This window comes from Girardinichthys multiradiatus, chromosome 24, assembly GCF_021462225.1.
Source record: "Girardinichthys multiradiatus isolate DD_20200921_A chromosome 24, DD_fGirMul_XY1, whole genome shotgun sequence".
Classification (NCBI taxonomy): Eukaryota; Metazoa; Chordata; class Actinopteri; order Cyprinodontiformes; family Goodeidae; genus Girardinichthys; species Girardinichthys multiradiatus.
In genome coordinates this window covers 1,661,409-1,680,774 of record NC_061816.1, presented here as the reverse complement: position 1 = coordinate 1,680,774, position 19,366 = coordinate 1,661,409, and the positions used below count along the sequence as shown (strand labels likewise).

Sequence of the window (19,366 nt, the reverse complement as noted above, 5' to 3'; positions counted from 1 at the left end):
TTTCTTTATCCTCTAATTCTTAATAAAATGACTTATTGAGTCAGAAAGCTGGACGTTGCTTCTTAAAACTATTTGAAGGAAAACAAGGAAATAAAAACAGACATTTCTTTATTCAAAGATTTAACAAAGTAGTCAAATAACACTGAATGCAGTTATTTCATCTTTAAGTTTGAAGCAGAACCTGTGGAAGTATCTGTGCTCCCTCTAGTGGACAGATTAGTTGTAGCAGAAGGTAACTGAGTTGGGACGCTGCACAGATATGATCATTCTTGATCAGTGTCTCCATGAATCAGATGTTTTCTGTGTTTCATACCCTGTCTGTCCTTCCTCCAGTTTGCTGCGTTTAAACCCTGACACAGTTGGTTTTAGATGAAGCCCATGCAGTTCATACTAACCAACACCTTGATCTACCAGGTCACACATGATACATGAAACATGGTTCAAACTTTCCACTCTGAGATCATCATCTCCAACAGTTTATCAGCAATGTTCCTCTCAGATGACCAGATGAAGAACTAAAGCCAACATTTCTTTATCTCCATTCAGAGAGAAAACCTTTGATTGAGAACATCTGGTCAGTTTGACACAGTTACAGGTTTAAAGTTATTGGAATCAAAGTCAAGCTCACCAAGTGAGATAAATTCCCAGAAGTCAAAATGTCTCAGTCCAGAACATCTCGTTTGTTGGTGTCTGCAGCCTTCATACAGTGCAATAAAAATCCTTTATGCGTCTTTAATGTCTGACACTATTTGGGTCTTCAGTCAGAACCATTTCAGCTTCAAACTGGTCTCATGTTGTAGAGACCATCCAACAGGTCGACACTCTTGTGTCTCAAACTTTTTATGGATCCATTTCCTTGTCAGCTTGTTGGTCCTCAGGAGCCTTCAGAGAACCGACCCTACAGACTACAGGAGATCCTCTAACAGACGGAGCTATTTGATCACAGCTAAAACACTTTCCAACTATGACCAGTCTTCGTTTTCACTAATGCTCTTCATCATGGAAGAGTTTTGAAGCAATCTGAGCTAATCTGCCAGATGATGTCTTTTATCCTAGAAATATTTAGCTTCAAACATTTAACAAGCTCAAAGTGTGAAGTAGCAGGGATGCCACATGTAGTGCACATTATTTTACACAGTTTATCAGGAAAAACATGAATTCATGATGCATGTTTATATCAGCAGACTCTGCAGCCTGGAGAGGAAAATAAAGAGTTGGTTTAAAGTTTAGAGACAAAACCAAATAAAAGGACAGTTAAAGTTGAATTAGTTCAATATGATTCTATGGAAGTGAAATAAACAAAAGAAAAAGACTGATGAGAACAAATGAAGGAAAAAGAGTAGAAAGTCTTTCAAACAGCTACTCTTCCTGAAATAATAAAAGTAGGGTGTATGTGTTTTCCTGTTAGGCCATACATTCCTCCTCCTCTAAGATGTTATAAATGCCAGAGATATGGACATATCGCAGCAGCATGTAAGGGGAAACAAAGATGTCCAAAGTGTGGAGGGGAGCATGGGTATGATGAATGTAAAAATGGAAAGGATACTTGTTGGAACTGTGGAGGGCAACACAGGGTGACTCATGGAGGATGTGAAGTAAGGAGAAAAGCTGTGGAAATTGAACAAGTTGAAGTCATTAATAATAGAAGTTATGCAGAAGCTGCAAAAAGAGTGAAGAAACCAAAAGATGTTCCAGGAAAGGTTCAGCTGAGTCCAACACCAGAGCAAAGGCAGATTAGATCAGACACAGTACTGACATTTGAAGAGATGATGCTGTTTATTGCTGATGTAATTAATTGTACAGATCAAGTTAAGCACAAGACAGATAAAATCAAAATAATCGTGAAAGGAGCAGAGAGGTTTTTCGGTATTAAGGATATATCATGGGAGCACATAAATAAGAGATTAGGGGAAGAAGGGAGGGTAGGAGGACTGGAAGAAAGAACAAATTGATCGTCTTACAATGGAATGATAGAAGTCTAATTTCAAATGGGCAACAGTTTAAAGGATTTGTTAAAGATTTTGAAGAAGAATTAGATATTATATGCATTCAGGAAACTTGGCTAAAACCAAATCTTGATTTTGTTATCAAAGGATATGAAAGCATTAGAAGAGATAGAGACGTATCATCAGGAGGAGGATGTATAATATTCATTAAAAAGGGGATTCAAATTAGAGTTTGACCTAAAGGAAAAGAGTTAGAATATATTATTATTGAAATCTGGACAAAAATTGGGAAAGTTAAAATAACACATTTTTCTAATCCATGTAAAAGACTTTCTTTAGCTCTAATGGAGGAACTTGGGAAGTATTTAGAGGATAAAGTGATTTGTGGGGATTTTAATGGACATAGCTCACTATGGAGTGATCATAATGATCAAAATGGGGTGTAGTTGAAGAAATAATGGATGTGAAATATTTGGTAGTTTTGAACGATGGGAGTGGAACAAGAATTAATTTGAGAGAAAATACAGTATCAGAAATTGATTTAACATTAGTTTCAGATTCTCTAGCAGGTGTTAATGGAAAGTAATCAATAAAACAACTATAGGAAGTGATCACTTCCCTATTATTACTGAAGTAAAACTACATATAGAGAAATATTGTATAAAGGGGATGAAAAAATGGTGCTTTAGATCTGCAGATTGGGAATCTTTTAGGAATAATAGTGAAATAAAACTACAAAAAACTGGAAATAAATTGTAGTATTGATGAATTTAATCCTTCTATATGTAATGCTATTATAGAAGCAGCTAATATTTTATTTTTTAAAACAGTGTAAGTTGTAGGATTTAGTGTATGTAGGGTATGTACAGGTCCTTCTCAAAATATTAGCATATTGTGATAAAGTTCATTATTTTCCATAATGTCATGATGAAAATTTAACATTCATTTATTTTAGATTCATTGCACACTAACTGAAATATTTCAGGTCTTTTATTGTCTTAATACGGATGATTTTGGCATACAGCTCATGAAAACCCAAAATTCCTATCTCACAAAATTAGCATATCATTAAAAGGGTCTCTAAACGAGCTATGAACTTAATCATCTGAATCAACGAGTTAACTCTAAACACCTGCAAAAGATTCCTGAGGCCTTTAAAACTCCCAGCCTGGTTCATCACTCAAAACCCCAATCATGGGTAAGACTGCCGACCTGACTGCTGTCCAGAAGGCCACTATTGACACCCTCAAGCAAGAGGGTAAGACACAGAAAGAAATTTCTGAACAAATAGGCTGTTCCCAGAGTGCTGTATCACGGCACCTCAGTGGGAAGTCTGTGGGAAGGAAAAAGTGTGGCAGAAAACGCTGCACAACGAGAAGAGGTGACCGGGCCCTGAGGAAGATTGTGGAGAAGGGCCGATTCCAGACCTTGGGGGACCTGCGGAAGCAGTGGACTGAGTCTGGAGTAGAAACATCCAGAGCCACCGTGCACAGGCGTGTGCAGAAATGGGCTACAGGTGCCGCATTCCCCAGACCTGGGCTACAGAGAAGCAGCACTGGACTGTTGCTCAGTGGTCCAAAGTACTTTTTTCGGATGAAAGCAAATTCTGCATGTCATTCGGAAGTCAAGGTGCCAGAGTCTGGAGGAAGACTGGGGAGAAGGAAATGCCAAAATGCCAGAAGTCCAGTGTCAAGTACCCACAGTCAGTGATGGTCTGGGGTGCCGTGTCAGCTGCTGGTGTTGGTCCACTGTGTTTTATCAAGGGCAGGGTCAATGCAGCTAGCTATCAGGAGATTTTGGAGCACTTCATGCTTCCATCTGCTGAAAAGCTTTATGGAGATGAAGATTTCATTTTTCAGCACGACCTGGCACCTGCTCACAGTGCCAAAACCACTGGTAAATGGTTTACTGACCATGGTATCACTGTGCTCAATTGGCCTGCCAACTCTCCTGACCTGAACCCCATAGAGAATCTGTGGGATAATGTGAAGAGAACGTTGAGAGACTCAAGACCCAACACTCTGGATGAGCTAAAGGCCGCTATCGAAGCATCCTGGGCCTCCATAAGACCTCAGCAGTGCCACAGGCTGATTGTCTCCATGCCACGCCGCATTGAAGCAGTCATTTCTGCAAAAGGATTCCCGACCAAGTATTGAGTGCATAACTGTACATGATTATTTGAAGGTTGACGTTTTTTGTATTAAAAACACTTTTCTTTTATTGGTCGGATGAAATATGCTAATTTTGTGAGATAGGAATTTTGGGTTTTCATGAGCTGTATGCCACAATCATCCGTATTAAGACAATAAAAGACCTGAAATATTTCAGTTAGTGTGCAATGAATCTAAAATATATGAATGTTAAATTTTCATCATGACATTATGGAAAATAATGAACTTTATCACAATATGCTAATATTTTGAGAAGGACCTGTATAGATGTCATGTGGTCCACACTCCTTACCAGTTGGTGGCGGTAATGCCTCCTTCAGTTGTTTGCCAACCGCCAATATAAAAGAAGAAGAAGGTAGAGGAGGCTTTCAAGGTAAGCCAATCAGAGGCAGAGTACAGTTTACACAGAAACGCCCCCAGCAGCCCTGCTCAGGTAAACTAGCAGATGTAAGCTGCAACAATGGCGGGTCTGGAGGGAAGATTGTGTTTTCTAAGTGGAAGTACAGACACTACTTTATTCTCCTTGAGGTATGGAAAACAATAATACATTTAGTCATGATTTCCGGTTCCGCTGGCCCCGCCCCCTCGTCCCAAACACGTGGATCTCTTCCGGGTTCTTCATCCTTTGTTCTCTGTTCGTCAGCAGCCCAGAAGCGGGAGTGTTGATAAAGCTGTAAGAGAGCTGCAGCAGCAGCAGTTGATGAACTCTGGAAAGAAGTCCAGCAGCTTGAGGAACATCTGGTCAAAGAAACTGGAGGGAAGCAGGAGCTCAAACAGCGGCAGGACGCAGCAGAGGAAGAGACACCAGATGATGGATGATGTTTTCCAGCCCAGATTAGGTTTGGATGTTTCCTTCTTCATGCCAACACTATTTTAAAAAAAATAGCAGTTAGTGCTTGGGGGCCTGATTGTCGGTCAGTTTATCTGCTGAATTACCAGATTTTAACTCTCATCTGCACCCACCTCAATCAACAAAACTAACTACACCATAACACCTCCACAGTCAACTAGTTCTCCTTGTTTGGTTTGGGAAGAATATTGCCCCCTGGTGGCTGGTAGTGGCACCAAGATATGTTTGTGTTATTAATGTAATAAAGGGGATTTAATAAAACCTTTAGTTGTTTTTTATAATCAAAGCTTTATGCTTCCTCCTGCCTTGAAATGATTTATTAACAACAGGTCTGTTAAGGGAGTTAAACTTGTCTCGTTCATCCCAAGAGAGGAGCTGCGTTGTTACGGCCGGTGGCCGTGTGTATATTTTTTACTTTTTTTGGTTCAGTCACCAGGATTACATTAAGATCCAGGACGAGCCCCCATTAAATGTTGCAACCCAGCTCAGCCAGGGAAAGGGGAAGTGACATTAAGCCGGGTGTTGTTGGTTTTTGAATAAAAGCTATCTAAGCTTCCTTAGTTCCAGGTTTTTGACAAAAAGAAAATAAAAGGAGTGTTTTAAATTCCTAAAGTGAAGCTTCTGAGCCTGCCTTCAGAAGCTCACAAAAGCCTTTAAAGGTACACAAGACAGGCCGCTGTAAGTTAAAGTTAGACACAGATGAGACAAACCCTTTAGCTGTGATGCATGTAGAAAAAGATTTGCCTGGAAGTCACAATTAAAAATACACATGAGAATCCACACAGAAGACTAATAATTTGCTTGTGTGTGGAAAACGTTTTGCTTTAAAATCATATTCATACAAACACATGACAAATCCACACAGGAGAGAAAAAACCATTGGTTGAGATGCTTGTGGTAACATTTTTTCCTTCAAGTCATCTTTAAACAAACACACAAGGATCCGAACTGGAAACTTTTTGGATGTGATAAATGTGGTAAAAACCTAATTCATACCTAAACAAACACACTAGAATTTACAGTAAAGAAAAGCCCCTACTGGTTATGATTGTGGAAAAAATTTAAGCATAATTTAAGACTCTTTTACATCATATAGCGTAGGGCTGAGTGATATGGCCTAGCAGGACTTCAGGATCAGGCAGAAACACTGTCAACAAATCTTTGAGCTGCTCTGAGTGTGGAGGAAAATTTGCTAACAGACGCTCTCTTCAGAGTCACATGACATGTCATCCAAGATTAACGTCTTCAGATTGTTCTGGTAATGAGACTTGTTTCAGAGAAAAGAAAATTATAGATTCACTGACAAATGTCCAGAAAGGTAGTAAAACATTTAATTGTGGTGAGTGTGGTCAAGGTTTTACCAGGAAATATAATTTAAAACGACACACAAAAGTCCACACTGGGGAGAAACCTTTTATTTGTGATGCATGTGGAAAAAGATTTTCCTCCAAGTCAAAATTTAACACACACATGAGAATCCACACAGGAGACAAACCTTTTGTTTGTGATGCTTGTGGAAAAAGATTTGTCTACAAGTCAGCTTTAAACAGGCACTTGAGAATTCACACAGGAGATGAACCTTTTAGTTGTGATGCATGTGGGAAAAGATTTGTGCAGATGTCAACTTTAGATAAACACATGAGAATCCACACAGGATATAAACCTTTTGGTTGTGATGCATGTGGGAAAAGATTTTACTACAAGTCAGAATTAAACACACACATGAGAATTCACACAGGAGATGAACCTTTTAGTTGTGATGCATGTGGAAAAAGATTTGTCTTTGAGTCACAATTAAACAGACACATGATAATTCACACAGGAGACAAACCTTTTAGTTGTGATGCATGTTGAAAAAGTTTTGCTTCAAAATCATATTTATACAAACACATGACAAATCCACACAGGAGAGAAAAAAAACATTTGGTTCAGATGCTTGTGGCAACTTCTTTGCCTTCAAGTCATCTTTAAACATACACAAAAGAATCCAAACTGGAGAGACACTTTTTTTGATGAAATAAAAGATAAACCCTTTGCTGGTTATGATTGTGGAAAAGATTTAAGCATAATTTAAGACCCTCTTTACACCATATTGCGTAAGTCCCGGGAAGCAATGTTATTCCACGTCTGTTATCAGTTTAGCTAGCCAATAGTGGCAGATTCGTGTAAGTCCCAGTTGCTTGTGCTGAAAAGCAGCAGCAGCTCGCTTATTTAGTTTGCCTGGGAGTGGCTATACACAAGATAGATAGTGGTGAAAAGTGTTTGCCACCCAAACCTAACAACTGGTTGGGCTAACCCTCAACAGCAACAACTGCAATAAACCGTTTGCTATAACATGCAATGAGTCTTTTACAGCCCTGCGGAGGAATTTTGGTCCACTAATCTTTGCAGAATTGTTGTAATTCTGTCACGTTGGAGGTTTTTCGAGCATGAACAAGCTTTTTCTCAGTTAAGATTATAATACAGTTTTAAAGTGAAAAGTCACACATTAACTGTGACTGTCTTATCTTTTTCAGAAGTCTTAACTGTCTTATCTTTTTCAGAAGTGTAAAACTACAAGTATAATCACAGCAACATGTATGATGATTTTCTATTTTTCTACAATTATTAAATGTAATGAAGAGTGGTAATGTTAATCAATTGTGATGTATGAATAAAAATGAAGTGATGTTTTTTGTTTTTTTTTTTTAGCTGTAACTGGTATGAGAGCAAGAAGCAGAGAAATACTGTGTTAGAAAGCTTGAGGCTGAGCAGATAAGGAGGGCACCATGGCTTGGGAGCCAGAGGCGGCAGAGACATAACGTTAGGACGGGAGGGGCAGAGCCAGCTCACGGGAACTGGGCATGGATGGAAGGTCAACGAGCAAGCTCAAGTCATAACAAGCATGGGAGCGAAAAACGGGAAGCCAGTTTCATGCTGTTTTTCATCAGTCATGAAGGTCAAAAAAACAGGCAAAGGTCATCGGACCAGGATGGGAGCGGCAGTCATGAAAGTCAAAAAACAGGCAAAAGTCATAACACAGGGAGCCAGCTGGGGGCTGTTTACAACTCTGTCTACGGAGGCCAAGAGACAGCAACAAAAAATCACGGCAACCATGTAACTCAATGATGGGATAGCCTGCCCAGCAACAGGGGATGAGCAGTGAGGCTATCTGCACTATAAAAACTGCCAAAGAAAGAAACGGGGTTGTTTCCTCGCAGAAGACCAGCGAACAAGATGGGACAAAGAAAGAAGCTACAGATGAATCAGAAGACTGGAGACGCAGCCCCGCTGACAATTCTGCATTATAGAGAGGATCAACCCGTGTGCTATGAGAAGAGCTGCAACTCAGAATTGAGAATCTGAATTTCATCTGTTGCATTTTTACCAAGACAACTGAAGTGAACTTGGTCAGTGAACAACTGATTGCTCTAAGTTTCAGGCTTCTGGAAATCTTGAACCAACCTCAATTACACCTCAAAGGTTTCCTTCAACTATTCAGGCTCTGGAAGCTACCGACTTTTGAAACATATGCCAACAAAGTTTCCATTTTTTAAATTGAAAATGTTTTTTTTTTTCAACTTTACCATTGAAACCCCGAGCATCAGCGCCTGTCCACGTAGAGGAAGAAAACTGAAGATTTGCCTCTCATCCAAGAAAACAATCACTTGTGGCCTACTGAAGAAATCATTCCAGTCGGATCCATGGTGAACCTCCGTCTCCAAAGCCTCTTCAGCCTTACCAGTTTCAGCTTTAGGGTAAGATAGGTTAAGTTGATTGATTTATTTCTATAATTCAATTTTTTTAAGTTTTGCTGATTGTTAATCTGTTACTGACACCTGCAAAAGCATTACTAATTAAATAAAGCATATAAAATTCTAGATTTATTGTGGACAGTCAATTATTTGAGTCTCCTTATTTTTGGGTTTTTCGTTGGTGGTAAAAAGTCTTGTTGCCTGGTTCCAAATGATTTTAGGAGGTTTTTATAGGTTGCCTTAAGCCAAACTTGTTAAAACAATGCCCTTGGGGCTCGTGCCGAGCCACTAAAATCAACCTAACCCATATACCAATTGAAAGTTGTAAAATAGGTAATGAGCAGCCGTTAACAGAAGTAACTGTCGAGGAGTGGATGACTGCTTTGGACTACTCAGTTGTCCAGCCTACAAGTTGAAGAAGGGTGAGACTTTTGGATGCAGGCTGTTAGAGGTTAGGCGTGTAATTTCCCGACACCAGCTTAAACAGATTTTCCAGTAAACCTGCTAAGTAAGACCATCCAGGTTTATGGAAGTCCGGAACCGTTGGATGGAGAACTGGATTGAGCAATCCACTTAGAAATAGGGAAGTAGGAGGGAGGGGTTAGTTCATCGGACAACAAAACCATCAGTTAAATGTACCCAAAACTGCAGTTATCGCTCCTTTAAGTCTTTTTGAGTTTTTACGGATCCCGTTTGGCCTTAAAGGTGCTACACAGACGTTCCAGCGAATCATGGACTTGTTACTGCAGGGCATGCTGTTTTTGTTTGTCTATTTGGATAATATCCTGGTGCCTTGTCCTTCTGCGGAGGAACACATGGTGCATCTCCAGGAGCTGTTTGTGCAGCTCAGTGAGCATGGCCTGATCGTCCACTGTAGAGACAGTGGACAGTCACTGGCGTTGACTTTGCAGCAATCCCTCATACTGAGCATGCATGTAGCGACAGTGGAGAGGAAAAACTCCCTTTTAACAGGAAGAAACCTCCAGCAGAACCAGAACCGGGCTCAGTGTGAGCGGCCATCTGCCACGACCCACTGGGGGTTAGAGAGAACAGAGCAGAGACACAAAGAGAACAAAGAAGCACTGATCAAGGAGTACTTTCTATGGGAAGGAAAAGTAAATGTTAATGGATGTAGCTCCTTTAGTCATTTCACCTAGAAAGAAAGAACAGATAAACTCTGAGCCAGTTTTCAAGGTTATAGTCTGAAAGAGAGCACATAGAATTAGTTACAGTAAAAGTTCAGTCAATTTCCATGTCTAGGAGAGAGAAAGGGTTAAACACTAAAAGACAGGGCTATGTGGATCATCGGTAGAGGGTGAGCATTAAGTTGTTACCAGCAGAAGCTCGGACAATTCCCCTCTCCAGAAATGTGTCACAGGTAGACACAGAGTCAGGCCAGGTGTAGCTTCTAGGAAGAGAAAAGAGAGAACAAAGTTAAAAGCTGAAATAACAGCAAATAATGCAAAATTGGAGAGTAGTGTTAGAATGTAGCGAAGACGGTGAAAGTGGTCATTATGTCCTCCAGCAGCCTAAGCCTATAGCAGCATAACTACACAGATAATTTCAGTTCAGATTATTTAGTTAAACGGCGCTTATTTACAACAATGTCGTCTCAAGGAACCCCACAAAGGGTCCCACTGATGGTCACTAAAAACCACAAGGATTGGGATACCTCTCTCTGTCAGACTGATTATAACCATTGGAAAAGAGAAGGAGTCATACAGGTAGCAGAAATGGAGGGTGTGTTGCATTCTGCTTTCCTTTCATTGTTTTCTCTACCACTGGGTCATGCTTTGCAATCATTTCTAATATTTCTAAGAAGTTTCCTCTGTTAGCTGCCTCCTCTGTCTCACGGTGACCTCGTTGTTTTGTGTTGCAGTCAAAAGGAGCACTTCAGCCACTGTTTTAATATATTTTCCATTCTCTTTTATTTTCTGTTTATATGCTTCATTGAGAGCATCACATATTGAAGAATCGGTTAGTGCTGCCTTCTTGTGCTCACCCCATGCAAACATGGCATTGACATGACCCTTTGACCTTTCATGTACTTTAAATCCATCGCCTTTTTCCAGTTCCAGAATCCCATAGATGAAGTAAATGCAGATGCTTGAGTATTTAGCAAAGAAAAATGTCTGCACACAAATCAGTAGGCAGAGTTTTTACTTTGTGAGACTCAAGCCATGGGTGCTGTTTGTAACACTCGCCTTTGAAGGACCTCTTCCTGTCGCCTTGCAGGGTTTGTGGGAAAATGCTGAGACGAGGACCTGCTGCTCTGGACGGTGAAATGTCTGTAAAATATAAAGAATCGTGATAAGCACTTGCTTCAGTTTTTACAAGGTTTTATTCAAAATGACAAGTTACAAAGTGAAAATGTGATCCATATTTCAATGTTACTTAAAAAGAAAGAAGGAAGTCATAATGCTGTGTGAACTGAAAGATAAAATGTCCCAACATACCGTAAGGTCCAGGTGGAGCAGCAGGTACAACATTAGGAGGATCTCTGTCATCAGTGTCGCCTGAAGCAGTAAAAACAACAACCATTAAACAGACTGAATGTGGACAGATTAGTGTCACATATTGTTCTTGATATTCTATTGAGATTTTCTATGTTTAGGTCTGACGTTTTCTATGTATTCACATAGAAATATCAAACACAATTAGACAATCTTTTGTTTTTTATAGTAAATGAACTCAAGTATGAGAGAGAGAACACAACAACTTCAAGTAACATGTTCATGAATTACATCTGAACCTGACATACCTGCTTAGTAGGTGGAGCTCCAGACAATGTTGGTTCACAACCAGTTTCCTCCTCTAAGTGTTGCTGGTCAACTGTGGGAATACAAGGATGGTTTAAAATGACACACACACACACACACACACCTTGTTCTTCTGTCTTCACATTTGTCAACTGTTTTAATTGTGTGTGTCGTATTTCAGAAAGTTGTAACTCTAATTCAAACTCTCCATGCATAACCTACCATCCTGTATTGGGGGAGTGGACGGCTCATCATCTTCATCACCAGGCTGCTGGCTTGTGTGGACCTTTGTGCTGCTGCTGGTAGAAGCTGAAGAAGCTCTGAAGATCTTTGCTTCTCTTCATCTTCTCTTAATATCTCTGGAGGAAATGTAATTCAATCACTCAATCATGCAACCAATCAATCATTCAATCAACCAGTCAGTCAACTCACTTCGTGCAGCTAGAACTACAATATCAAGAGGAATCATTGAATTGAGTTTAAATCAGTGGACAAATTTAAGGTGTTTCTGGGGCTCTGGGACGCCTTAAATAACAACTTTGACTTCATTAAAAACGTTTAGAAAACAAGGAAGTGTCAACAATCTGTATAATTATGTTCTTTTTACACTTAATAGCACAATCAACACATTGGATCTCTAACATTTGTGGCATTTGAATGCAGGTTGGTCTGCCTATTGTCTAAAATATGTGAGCTGTGAAAATGAAGCCTAGTCCTTAATCTCTAAGAGAAAAAAGTCTCTAAACAGCATTTAAAACAGAGCAAATACAGCGCTGGAAAAAAGTGCTGAACCAACCTTAAATATGTTAAGAATGTATAACCAATCAATGTACAGTTCAATGTTTTTCTTTAAGATCATTTAGTATTTTGGTTGTATTTCAAACTGCATGGTGTCCTGATTTATTTCCCCAGAACTGCAAATAAGCCCGTTTGTTGTTGACACGACTGTCACATTTCTTCCACTGCTTAGTGAAAAAATATGACATCAGCTTCAGATATTGAACACACACATCAGCAAAATAACCCCAGTCTTCAGTCCAGACCCGATTCATCTTCAATTTATCTCATTAATAACAACAAAAAAGCAACTGAGGTTAAAACTAACTTGCTTTGCAGGCTGCTGCTACACTAGTTAACTTGTTCTTGTCTTTTAGCTGCTGCTACTTATATAAAGTTTGCTAAATAAAGTTTTTTTCTACACATTCAGAGCAAATTACAACTTACTAAAACATTAAATAAAATATAATAAATTATTACATACCTCTCAATTGTCTGAATCCGTTTTTATCCAGTTCCAATGGATGCTGTCTCTGTTGGAGCTCAGCTGCAGGCAGCACGCAGATGCAGCGTGGCTCTACTGACCTCTGACCTGCAAGGTCACTCGAGAAAACCTCCGCTGATCAGAAATCAGCCACAGGGGTGGCCAATGAGATTTCAGGGGTGGCACTGGCCACCCTCGGCCCCCCCATTAAAATTGCCATTGAAGAAAAACAATCCATCCTGTTGAACCATAAATATGATGAATATCTGTAGTTACAACACATCACCACCAGAGGGCAGTGACTAGTTATAATGAAACAAAACGGTTAAACTTTATATTTTTCATTAAATACTTTCTGATTACATCTATTGATATAACCTGTAAATAACAATCTACATATTTTATACATGTATGTTATTAGAGATGGACATTAATTAATAATCATAGAGACACATATAGAGACAGACATGATAATCATTAATACTACTTTTGATAAAACTAAATAAAAAAAATATATATATATTATAAATTATTATTTTATACTGAAAAAGAAATACTGCATTACGCAGGGCAGAAACATTAATTTATAAAAATAATAAAAATGTTCATTAAAGTGCAAATATTACACAACTGCACTAAAAAATTAAGATTTTAATCATTTTGTCCTAAACTCGGTCTTGATACCGCCCTCCTGTGGTCGCAGACTGTAATTACACACTACAATCCTTTACATTAGTTTAATAATGAATTTGATTGATGATAAAAATATTAGTGACTGTAAACTGAAAGACAGATGCTGCTGTTCAACATCAGCTTGTAGATCTGCAGCTGCTGATGATCAGAGTTTGTGTTTAAAACAGGAAGCAGAAGTGAAGATCAGCTTCAGAGCTAAAAACCTCCTCCAAGGTGTCTCAACCTGCTGCTGGAGTCTGTTAGCATCGGTAGCTCCGCTCTGAGTCTCTGTGGAGCTGCTTCTAATTCACTCTAACAGAGAAAATTATGAGTTATAGTTTTCTTTAAGTTGAAACTGTTTTCTCCCTGAAACATTAGACTTTTAGTCAGAAAACGATGAATTAAGTTCTTTGCTGAGGAGACTTTATGACAATACACTGAATTATAAAGCTAGCTGCCATATTTATATTAACAAGATGTTTCTGATGAGACTAAATTAAACCCTGCAGGGAATCTTATTTATGTTTAACATCAGTAATTTAAGCTGATTTAATGCAAGTGATAAAAGTTTAAATTACAACAAAGAAAGATAAACAAAACATCTGACTGAACAATTAACTGATTAAACAATTAATATGAACAATAGTGATTACAATATCTCACCACCAGTGGGAAATAAGTATTTGTTATTATTATCATTGATAATAAAACATAGTTATCATGAATTGTTACCTTTGTACCTATTAGTTTTCACCTCAATTAGCTAAAAATAAAATATAACAAAAATCAGACATAATGTCCTTCTGATAGAAACTGCTGTAAAAACAATAAATAAAACTAAATGGACTGAATGAATTATCCTGAAAATAATAATCTACATATTTCAGACTCATATTTACAGTGAAGTTGATCGGGGACATACCACAAGGTGTCAAACAACTGAATAGAAATAGAAAAATAATTGATCATACTTCAGTTAGTTTCAAAGTTGTAAATATTTTATTTTAAATTTCATCAAGTTTGTTTTAGTAAAAGTCCAAAGACATGCTTGTTAGGTTATTTGGGTTACTTAGGTGTATGAATGAGTGTGTGCGTGGTTGTTTGTGTGTTGCCCTGCGATGGACTGGTGACCTGTCCAGGGTCAACCTCTCGCCCATAGACTGCTGGAGATAAGCACCACCTTCCCCGTGACCCACTATGGAATAAGTGGCAGAAAATGACTGACTGACTGTTTTAGTAAAATAAAACAATAATGACAAAAGAATAGGTGTCTAATTAAGAAAATAATAAATTCCTGAAAATATATTGTCACATTGCCTCAGCAAAATGTTTAATTGGCTGATTTCTGACTAAAAGTAAAATGTTTCAGGGAGAAAACAGCTTTCAACTTAAAGATCCTTTTATTCCACTAATAACGGAGGAAATTTTTTACTTGTTTTTATTGCCTTAACATGAAAGGACAGACCGGAAGTAAATTATATGTAAATTCTTCACCTTTATTAATTAGCTGCAGTTACCGTCTATGTCCAGTAGAGGGCAATAATAACCGCCCTGCTCTGATAAAGAGAGTTTTAGTTTGCGGCTCCGCAGCTAAAACATCAACATTATTCTGACTGTTTCCATGATAATTGAACATTTCATAAATATTCTCCTAACTTTAAAGTAGAAGCTCAGCATCTTAGCGTTTATAGCAGAGTTGTAGAGCTTAGTTTCATCTGTCTGTTGGAGCTGAACCTCTGCTTTGAGTTTAGGAGCCACAGCTCCTCTGAAGCTGCTGCTGCAGTCTGTTAGCATCGGTAGCTCCGCTCTGAGTCTCTGTGGAGCTGTTTTCAACTCTGTGGAGCTGCTTCTAATTCACAATTACTGAGAAAATATTGAAGAAGCCCAGGAGAAGAATCTGTGTTCATTTATCTGACTGGGAACCAGTTAACTCGCTGATCTGAAGCTGGAAACCAGTTAGCTACAGCGCTACAAACCTTTTTTATTAAACAGTAAAACTAACAAAACATTCAATATTATTTTTGTCCCTTATTAATATTCCATCTTTGGGCCTTTCCAGGAAATCCAATCTATTTCAGAGACTCAGAGACCAACCAGTTGTGTTTTTCCTTCCATAAATTAGAGCAACTTCACACTCAGAAAACAAATGTTCTGCTGATTCCAGAGATATTTACAAAAATAACATTTCTCACTTTCAAATCTGAATATTTTTAATTAATTCCTGTCAAGGGTAAATTTCATTAACAGTTTTGAAATTTATTTCTTTTAATTTAGGAGGAATTTCAAAAATGTATTTCTAATTGATAGAATTTCATGTTTATTAAAGTTTTTTAAATAATATGTTGTTTTAGAGAATCCAGAATAGATCTCATCAATTAAAAGTTTTCTATAAATCAAGTTATTCCATTTTTTTCTCCATAGTTTAAACCATTAATTATTGTTTTATGTAAATGAGGAGTTGGGGTCTGATCTGAGTTATTTCTGATTAGATTAATCATGACAGTTGGAATATTATCAACCAACATTACTGTAATCCTCAGGGGAACAGAATATTTTATATTTATTACTAAATTCCTCTTTATTATTGATCAAATTAACAATGGACCAAATGTGTTTTTCCATCCATCCTTCCATGAAGATTGATTTTCTTCTACTTAGAATCATCCTATTGTTCCACAACGGGACATTATGCCACTAAAGTCATGTTTGGGAATCATTTTCCAGTAAAACAGGACCTGTTGATGGAAGCAGAGAGCTTCATGGGGAACTTAGAAACCTCAAAGTCTCATTTCAGAAGTAAATCTCTGCCTCCTAATGAGTTAAATATGAATGTGGGTAAAGTGAAGCACATGTCCTCGCTACACCTTAGAAACGACTGAAGCCATCTTAGCTTTAGTCACCATTCATTGTTTCAGAGTCAGTCGCTTTTAATCCTCCTTCCTCAGAACTTTTCATCATGTCTGCTTTTCTCATATAATGATGTTTATTTCTCCAGATGAAATTAAATACGAGGGTTTTTATTTCTTTTATAGTGTTTTTAGAAAGAGGTGGAGAATAAGTGGGGTAAATTAATCTGGAGATTCATTCGGTTTTTGTCAATAACGATCTTCCAAATAAAGTTGAGTCTCTTTTCAACCAATTATTAAGAATCTTCTGGATGTTTCATTTGGTTTCTGGATCTTCTTACTGCTACCAGCTTCTGAATCCTTGGATATCCATATTCCTAAGTAACAAACCTCCTTCTTCACTGGGATATTATACAACATATTTTCCAAACTATGATGAAGACTTAAAAGTTCCCACTTGTTCAGATGAAGAAACAGGCCTGAAGCCTGGGAGAAGAACTTCACCACCTGAAGGGCGACAGGTATTTGTTCCTTATTGATTAAAAACAATGTGGAGTCATCCGCTAATTGACTGAGAACTAGTTTTTGTCCATCTATAGTAAAGCCTTCAGTTTCAGAGGTTTTAACAGGATGGACAGCAGCTCTGCCACAGGAAGAAATAACAATGGAGATAAACTTCACCCTGGTCTTCTGCCTCTTCCTAGATTGAATCTTGTAGCTTCAATAAATGTTACTCTAGAAATTATAGATTTCTTTAGATATTGTTTTTGTGTTAGTACATTCCTCCCCATTAATCAAAGTACAAGAAATTACATTTTTCTCTTGTCTTCGTTTTTCCAGCCGGATAAAAAAGGAGGAATTTTTTCCCATCTTCTGTCCACTCGACCCTTGATCTGACAAATGCTCCTTGGGCTTCATTAAGGTAAATCTGGTCTAATTGAGTCTGTAGATCAGAGATTTCTATCTTGTCGTCTTCTGATCAATTCAGTTTAGAGGAATAATCCATCAATGTTTTAACCAAACTGTTTTCCTTCTCCCTTTTATCCAATTCTAGTCTTTTAATAAAAATAATTCCCATTTTTGTATTTGGGAAAGGTGGTTGTTATTATTATGAATATTTTGGATCAACTCTTTAATTTTCCAGCTATATTTCTCAATATTTAAGAGGATGAGTTGAACTTCCAATATTCCTGGTTTCTTCTGGAGAGTCTGATTAGAAATGGTCCAGCTTGTTCTACAGTGATCTCTTAGGGGGCTTCTAGAAATATTAGTATTAACATTGAACTGCATCATGGAGGCAGAGACGAACCAATAATCAGTTCTAGATTTAGCGTTTCCATCAGGTTTGATCCAAGTAAACTGTCTTATGTCAGGGTTACTGACTCTCCACACATCCAACAAACCATTGCTGTTTAGAAAGTTTCCAATAACTGGGTTCTGATGACTCTGTGAAAACTCTGAGGAGCATCTATCCATGCATTCATCTGGAACTATATTAAAATCACCACCAACTACCACTAGATCCTTAAAATATGTTGTTTTCATCTCTTCTATAACATTTGTCATTTGCTGAAGCCAAGTTCTGTTTCTAGGTTCGTTGTTGTTTCCATAAACATTGATCCAAATAAAAAAGGCTTCTTCTATTTCCAGACTCAGGCGACCCAGTGACCTTCATCATCCTTCCTTTCTGGAACAACTTCATCAGGAAACTTAGGAAAACAAATCGCTGCTCCTGCTGAGCGACTGGATCCATGACTGAATATAATTTAGTCTCCTCATTTCTGGGACCAAAGTTTAACCTCAGACTCATCGGGATGAGGTTCTAGTAGGGTTCTTGGTGGTCTTCATCTGGTTTCCGGGTGAGTTTACTCCACTAAAACGTTTCCAAAGTGGAGATTCAACACTTCCATAGAAACTAATCTGGGACGCTGCTCGCAGCTTCAGATGAATGCGACGCTCCGCTCGCCTGACCGCCCTCTGGTGGCTACAAGTGGTAACTACAGCTAATATAAAGCTAGAACAATTATAAACACGCTTCCTGTGAGTTTCTTTCAAAATAAAGTACCGGGTGCAATAATACTGCTGTTGTTTGAAGCAGCTTAACTAGAAGATAGGAGGAAAGCCAACAGTCTTCATAAATTAAATGGTTCACATGTTTTATTCAAACATCATTAGTCTCTGAATAACGATAAATAATCTGCTGTCTCAATAAGAAGATAAAAAAAGCTGTTGTGCTATAAACATAACATGATGTTTCTATTTCTAATAAATAAAACTGTTGTTTAGGCTCATTAATATTGGAGGATGATTCTGATTCTGCTCTAAAAGTGATCATGTTTTTAAAAATATTAATAAACAATTAATAAACTAGAGATTAATCATTAAACAGAACAATTTTAGTTTCTTTGTTGATCTTAGAACAATAAACTAAACTGCAGAGTATTAAAATAAAGGTTAATTTACAATATTTACATAAAGTCAACTGAATAGAAAAACACACTTAAAACATCATTTTAAACTTTATTGGCTCATCATTAATCATCCAGGAACCAACATTTCATAATGATAAAAAAGTATGAAAAAACGCTAATTAATTAACCAATCAGAAACATCCACATTATCCTGCAGCTTAGAGGTGTGAATAAAAACAGCACCAACATAGATCCCTGATATGGGACATGAACCCCGTCCTCCTAAAGTTCTCTAAATTCAATCGAAACCTAAAATTACAACATGAAATATGGCATTAAAAACGTACACCACCAAAACAAACTGAGAAATATTAAATCACTGAAAATAAGAGACTGTTATAAACCCTCATCAATTTAATATTTAGGAATAACTATAAAAACCTTTAGAAAAAAAATCTTAATTTGTTTCTTCAGTAAATAAACTTAAAACAATCAGAGTTTATTGCCTGCCAGCTAAAAGTTGATACGGGGCGTCTCACATAGTTAGAAGAACATGGAGGAAATTCAACTATTTCAACACATCCAACGTTAGGGGGCGCTATAATGAGGAGGCGTTTATGTTGCAAAAGAGTCTAAACAGAAACCTTAGTGTGTATCCGTGACAACAAGGGTCATTTGTTAGTTGTTTGTGAACAAAATGCAACCTGATGGTCCAG

General features: G+C 37.8%; 1 protein-coding gene and 1 long non-coding RNA gene across 4 annotated transcripts in view; both read right to left on the bottom strand.

Annotated features, from left to right (window-relative positions):
* LOC124861391 (NACHT, LRR and PYD domains-containing protein 3-like) overlaps positions 1–19,366 on the bottom strand; it is a 923,911-nt gene that overhangs the window by 619,929 nt on the left and 284,616 nt on the right. The gene's annotated exons all lie outside the window — the stretch shown is intronic.
* Positions 873–11,914, bottom strand: LOC124861525. Its single transcript, XR_007036646.1, has 4 exons — positions 11,683–11,914; positions 11,463–11,533; positions 11,158–11,217; positions 873–1,194 (listed from the first exon to the last, which is right to left on the bottom strand). It is a non-coding gene; the product is annotated as an uncharacterized LOC124861525 (long non-coding RNA).